This window comes from Bubalus kerabau, chromosome 20 (assembly GCF_029407905.1).
Source record: "Bubalus kerabau isolate K-KA32 ecotype Philippines breed swamp buffalo chromosome 20, PCC_UOA_SB_1v2, whole genome shotgun sequence".
NCBI classification, from domain to species: domain Eukaryota; kingdom Metazoa; phylum Chordata; class Mammalia; order Artiodactyla; family Bovidae; genus Bubalus; species Bubalus kerabau.
In genome coordinates, this window is record NC_073643.1 from 45320569 (window position 1) to 45327897 (window position 7329).

Consider the following 7329-nt stretch of genomic DNA (forward strand, 5'->3'; position numbering starts at 1 on the left):
ATGAACCGCAGCACACCAGGCCTCCCTGTCCATCACCAACTCCCGGAGTCCACCCAAACCCATGTCCATTGAGTCGGTGATGCCATCCAAGCATCTCATCCTCTGTCGTCCCCTTCTCCTCCTGCCCTCAATCTTTCCCAGCATCAGGGTCTTTTCTTTGGCTATAAAGGAGCACATTTCATTTAGCCCAGTGTTTGGGTTTTTCACAGCCCAGCTAATCAGCTTCTGAGTACTTCCAAGACTCCCACTGGCAACCAGCCTTTTTGTAACAGCTATTTGAGGCCTTCCACTGGACCGAATCCAACTCTGGCCAGTAACCAGCAAAAATTCCCTTGGAAGTCTCGACTGGGGAAAGCAACGGACAAACAGACCTCAAGGAATGGGGGCTATGAATTGATTCCAAATAACTGGAAAACTCAGCTGCCACCAGAAGTCCCCAGTGTTGAGTTGGGGGAAGGATCTATGGGCTGGGGTTTTCCTGGGGAAATTTGGTCTGAAAGGTGACAGGCTTGGTTGGCCTAGGGCAGAAGCCTCTACCAACTTGACCTGTTCTGTAAAGGAAAGCTAATGAGATCTGGAGTTGGAACGCAAAAAACAGAGTGCAGCTCAATGGAGAGGAACTGACTGATGTCACTGGAAAGGGCAAGAAAGACCACGAACTCAGAGTTGGAGAGCTGCACTTCTGTTTCTTACTGTCTTTGGAAGTTCACTTTGGATCCAGCCTTGCCACCATCTGTTAAAAAAACTAAAATTCAACTGAGTTTTGTAAAAGATCTAATTGACTATTCCATGACTTGAGTCTGGCAGCATCCCAACTGGTAAACAGAAGGACAGTCTGAAGGGCTGTACAAAATGGAAGATTTTTATAGGCAGAAGGAGGGTGAGACAAGAAGGTGTTAGCAAAAGAAAAGAAAGGGTAATTTTAGGCCACCTTCTTTTGGGGAAGAAAAGGACTGGCAGGGGTCTTTATCATGCAGATTACCTCACTATTGTTGATGAGTAAATTTTAGATTGGTTTTTTTAAAGGTCACATTTCTGGGAGGGGTTGAAATTGCAATTCAGTCTTAAGTTTGCTGTAGTGGAATGTGGGGTCTGCAAGTACACAAATGATTCCATTTTGACCTTTTTGCTTCTTCTTTGGGCTTCCCTGATGGCTCAGGCGGTAAAGAATTTGTCTGCGATGCTGGAGATCAGAGTTTCATCCATGGGTCAGGAAAATCCCCCGCAGAAGAGAACAACTAACCCCTCTAGTATTCCTGCCTGGAGAATTCCATAGACAGAGAAGCTTGCAAAGAGTGAAACAGGACTGAGTGAAACTTTTATAAATGTTAGATGGTGAATACAAATTTTAGTAGAATTAGTGGTCTTGTTGTAGGAAGGGGGACCCTTTCAAGGGCCTGAGAGGGGCCTTTATTGGGCCCTGAAGGGGTCTCCCTTCCTGAAAGAGTCTCAAGATACAGTCCTGCCATAAAATCACTCAGCTTTAAAGTTTCTAGAAAACCAGAGTACTAGTTCTTCAGGAAGTCAGGAATGTGACTGCAATAAATACTTCAAAGGAAGCTAGTCAAGTTCTTGGCATTCCCTGTTTTTAAAGTTTCCAGTAAGAAACTTTAAATGAACTTGACTTATCTATACAATGGGTATCACCTTGAAGAAGCAGGGGCTTCCCTTGGCTCAGATGGTAAAGAGTCTGCAATGCGGGAGACCTGGGTTTGACCCTTGCTTAGAAAGATTTTCTGGAGAAGAGAACGGCAACTCACTCCAGTATTCTTGCCTGGAGAATCCCCATGGATGGGGTTGCAAAGAATAAGACACGACTGAGCGACTGCACTTCCTTTTAAGAAGCAAATAAAGCAGGAGAATTGTTTTAAATTGGAGAAGTAGGCGAATGTTGACTAAAGTCAGGTGGACTTTATATTCTTCCAAGTCAGCAGTGTCTACCAAAATTAAAAAAAAAAAACACTGACTCCTAGGTAAGATGAGGGTATAGATTCAAATAAACAGAGCCTCCCACCACATATAAATGGAATAAATTAAAAAAAAATTTTTTTAAAGAAGACTTAATAGACTAAAAGGCATTGAGGTGATGTGTTTGGCCAAACTATCCAAAGATTCTGGGAGTTCACATACTGTTCCCCTTTTGGAAGAGAAAGTAGGTGATGGACATGATTCTTTGTAGAAGCATGGATATTTTTCCATTATTGCAGACAAATAATATTCAGAGGACAAAAACTTTTAACAAGATAAGTGATGGATTATAATCAGAGAATGAGATCAAAATGGAGTTTATAGAGGTTGAGAAATGAAGGCCAAAAATTATATTATTGTATGACTAACAGGTGTACTAGAACCAGAGCTGAGTTTTTTTTTTAGAGCTGAGTCATTGTTGAACAAAGTGAGTGACATGGATTAAATTGTTGAGAGGATTAAATGGGATAATGCATGTTACAATGCTTAGCTATAATAAGTGCTCAGTAACATTCACTGTTGCAATTAAATATTAGAATATTAGCACTATTTATAGAATACATACTCTTTGAAAATTTCAGAGGAGGTGAAATGGTTTCCTTAAGCTTGTGTTCTAGTGGGACATAAATCAGCAAAAATAATTACATGATTAAATCTAACAGACTAAAACATAAACACATGTGAGACCGGAAAGCTCTCATTCTAAAAAAAAAAAAAAAAAAAGATGAGGAAAGCAATACTTGGTGTAGTGTGCTGTTTAGAAGAATAAGCTTTAGAGTTGGAGCAACCTTATAATACAATCCTCAAAGTTGTTAGGATTTTAAATGAAGTATATAGCACTTGGTACATGGTAAGTGATCAGTAAATGACAGCAAGTTTTCCCTCTGGGGCTCAACTTTCTCACTTTTAAAAATAAGGCAGTAGTACAGTGGGTAAGGGTGTTGACATGAGAAAAAATGATTTCTTGTCCCAGTTATTAGCTGTGATACCTTGGGCAGGTTACTTAACTTCTCTGACCCTGATTAGCCTTATCTTTACAATGGAGACATTTCAGTGGACCATTAACATCCTGTTTTGTAATATCCATTGGCTTCTTGATGTGCAGCAAATCTTAAGTGGAAATCTGAAAAATCTACTCTGACATCTTCATTTGATGTTCTGGCTAATGTTTTAGAGGCTAGTGATGGAAATCAGAGTTCTCTTCAGCTGTCTTGCTTAACTAAACAAAATATGGATTACATTTTGGAAGAAGTTATGAGGAAGGAGACCCATTTCATTTGTCTTGAGAAGTTTAGAAAATCAATTTAAGAAGACTGGTGGAATCAGGTGAACATTGTTTAATTTTATATATATATATAAATTTAAAAATATATATTACAATATTGCTTCTGTTTTTTATGTTTTGATTTTTTGATAACAAGGCATCTGGGATCTTAGTGTCCTGTTCAGGAATCAAACCTGCAGCACCTGCATTGGCAGTCTTAACACTGGATTGCCAGGGAAGTCCCAGGTGAACACTGTTTTAAGGAATTCTCTATAAACCTCAAAGCAGACAGACATGCTTAGTCACTGAGTGCTGTCCAGCTCTTTGCAACCCCATGGACCCGCCAGGCTCCTCTGTGCATGGGATTTCCCAGGCAAGAATACTTGAGTGGGTTGCCATTTCTTCCTCCAGGGATCTTCCTGACCCAGGGATTTGAACCCAGGTCTCCTGCATTACAGGAGATTCTTTACCAGGTGAGCCACAAGGGAAGCCCATAAAAGCTACTTAAAGGATACAAATTTTTTTTTTAATCTAGCAATCTTCCAAAATGCAATTTTTAGTTCTTCAACTGCTAAGCAATGCTTTACATGTCTTTCCAGTGAAGAGGAAGTTTCCTTCTTGAAGACAGTCTATAATTCCTTTTAAGTTAAATTCTAGGCAAATATGTGGATCTCTTAGGTAATTGCATAGACTTTCAGTTATTAAAAAATTAAATAGTATTTTGTTGCACACTAGAAATTAATAAGCATGTCTATTAAATTGCTTTTAAAGAGTTTAAAAATCTGATTATATTAAAATCAATTGCTTTCCCTTTGCATTTCCCTTGTTTTCTTCAAATGTATATTTAATCACATTTATTTTCACCTTGTTTAAGAATTTATTATTGGAACATTTAAGAATTTAAACAGGAGGAACCGAATAAACCCACTGTAATCTATGAAGTGGCTTTACCATATCCACTGGAAGAAGTTTTTGGTTTTGATTGCCCAGGGTCACTCCTAAAATATGAGTTTCTAAAGGGTAGTTCTACCAGATGGAGTTTTACTCAGTAGGTCTTCAACAACATAAAGCTTACCCGTTGTGAAACTTTGCAGGTTTTTCTTATTCAGCCCCATCCTGCAGAATGCACCAGCTGGAATAAACAACTACAGAACTACCTGCTGCTGCTAAGTCGCTTCAGTCGTGTCTGACTCTGTGTGACCCCATAGACGGCAGCTCCCCAGGCTCCCCCGTCCCTGGGATTCTCCAGGCAAGAACATTAGAGTGGGTTGCCACTTCCTTCTCCAATACAGAACCACCTAGGACAGCACAATTAGGAAAAGAAATTAAATATCCTGGTAATGTGTCTAATAACTATTAATTTATCATTGTTGTAAATTTATAAAATTGCAGCTGCAATAGAAAAATTGGAATAGCTGGACTTGTGACCAGAGGAAAAGAAAGAAAGGGGTATATAAGTATTTTGGGAAGTCCCTGGCAGTCCAGTGGTTAGGACTCTGCTCTCATGGTGTGGGTTTAATCCCTGGTTAGGGAATTAAGATCCCACAAACCATGTGCCAAAAAAATACTTCTTTTAAAAAGTTGATGTTTCCAGTTTTTTGCATTATAATGCTGTAGTGAATAATGAACATCTTACGAGTATCATTTGGAAACGAGGGAAATTTTGGTACCATAAATTACTGGAAGCTTTACAATTTGGTAGGTTAGTTATAAGTTATCTTACATGCATAAAATGAAATGAAACCCTTAAAAAGAATGAGTTAAATCTATAAATACTGATATTTTAAAATGGTCACAGTATATTATTAAATAGAAAAAGAAGTTGCTTAGCAGTGTAAAATCCCATTAACATTTATATAGAAAAGTTAGTATTTCATAGAGTAAAATCTGGAAGAATAAATTTTAAGCAATGATGAACTTATTCATCAAATTCAAGTTTTTTGAAAAAATTATCTAAATGGTGCATGAATAAATTCATCTTACAAAAATAAATTAATACAGATTCACAGATAGTTGTATTCAAATGTTCAGTTTTATTCATAAAAGTCCAAAACTTCAGAACAACCCAAATGGGTTATCAGTTGATGAATGGATAAAGAGACTAGTATATCCACGATGGAATAGTACTTGGCAATTAAAAAGAACAAAGTATTGGTACATGCTGTAACATGGATTAATCTCAAAATCATTATGCTAGGAGAAAGAGTTCATACACAAGAGTTTGACCGTTCCGTATTACTCTGTAAAATTTACATGAAATTTTGGAAAGGGCAGTCTGTTATGACAGCATCAGTGGTTGGCCAGTGGCTTGAAGTGAGGGAAGAGGATGACTACAAATGAGTATGAGAACTTTGGGGGGTAATGTAAACAATTAATATCATGATTATGGTGTTGGCTACAGTACTGTATGCACTTGTTAAAATTAATAGAATTGTACACTTAGAATTGTGTTGCATGTAAATTATATCTCAATAAAGTGAATTTTTAAAGTTGAGATAAAACTCTCTTTTAACTGTCACCCCGAAAGTTGGTTCCCTCACTCTCTAGGAAGGTGCCCTCCTCCCTCCACACAGGTTAGACAGGTAACCACTAAATGTCATTACTGCAGATTCTTTTTCAAAGTTATTGTTCTGCATTTACACACACACACACGCTCACGCATTTTTATGTTACTTTACTGTGGGGCTTCCTAGGTAGTGCTAGTGGTAAAGGATCCACCTGCCAATGCAGGAGATGCAAGAGACTCCGGTTTCATCCCTAGGTGGAGAAGATCCCCTGGAGTAGGGAATGGCAACCCACTCCCCGTATCCTTGCCTGGAAAATTCCACGGACGGAGGAAACTAGCAGGTCACAGTACATAGGGCCTCAGAGAGTCACACATTGACTGAGCAGCAGAGCAGATACCACTTTACTGTACTTAGTAATTATTTGGCGTTTCACAGTAACTGTACTTTGGAGATCTTTTCATTAGAATTTATAGTTGTACATCATTCTAAATCCGGAGAGTATTCTCAGAAATAGTATGGATATACCATAATTTGTTCAGTTGTCCCTCATTCAACTATATTTGAGTGATTATAAAGTTATATAAAAACAGACTAGGGTCCAGTTCCTCTAGAGTTTTTACACAAGTGGGAGAGGGGAAGAGGGTTACCAATAGTAATATCAAAAGTGAAATCATAACTATGAAGAGCAGATGGTTTGAGTCATTTATCTAGTCAGGAGGTCAAGAATGTATTTTCCAAGGGGTTAAACAGATCTGAAAGGTGGGTGAGCATGTCTTAGCCAGCATAAGCGTCGAGGTGGGGAGTGGGGTGCGGCTAATCCTAAATTGCACCAATGGTATGGCGGAAATACATGCGAGGTGGAGAAGATTGTGAGGAACTTTACATTTTTAACAAGATATATATACTTAATTTTGTAGACAAGAAAACATTAAGATCATAAATATTTTTGAACTGAGGCTTTCCACTTGAACATCGGGAATAAATCTTCCATGCTCCTTTTTGGAGAGAAGAAAAATAAGCCTTCCCCGTTGGCTTCTCTTAAAAACCTGCAAGAGAGGATGTAAATGTCTTGGAGCTCTTTGTCTTGACAGACGATTAGGGATCTTTACTATGACCTGGCGTTGGCGGGTTCGAAGTGTTTAGGCCAGCTTCATAAACAAGGGTTGCTACAGCCTCGTTCTCTGCGCACTGGGTTTTGAACAACTTATCTCCTGAGAAAGCAAGGTTTGTCTTCAAGTCTCCATTAGGGCAAGTGTCTGATTCGCCGGGTGAAACGTGTACCTTCGGAAACCAGGAAATCGCCGACACGCGCGGAAGAACGATGTTCACTAACTAACCCAAACTGCACAGCCCGCCTTTACGGGCAGGAAGGAATACAACCTCCCGGACGCATTTCTCTGGGCCGAAACGTCTCTCCTTGAGTCTGATTGGACGTGACAAAGCAAGGCATTGTGGGACTGTGTCCGTCGTCCAGTACACGGAGGCTAACTGGCCTCGCCCAGCTCCAGGAGCCACGTCCGGGGGGCTACGCCGGCCAAAGGCGCACGTCAGCGAAGATGGGCCAATCTCTGTCCTGCGCAGGCGCAGTGG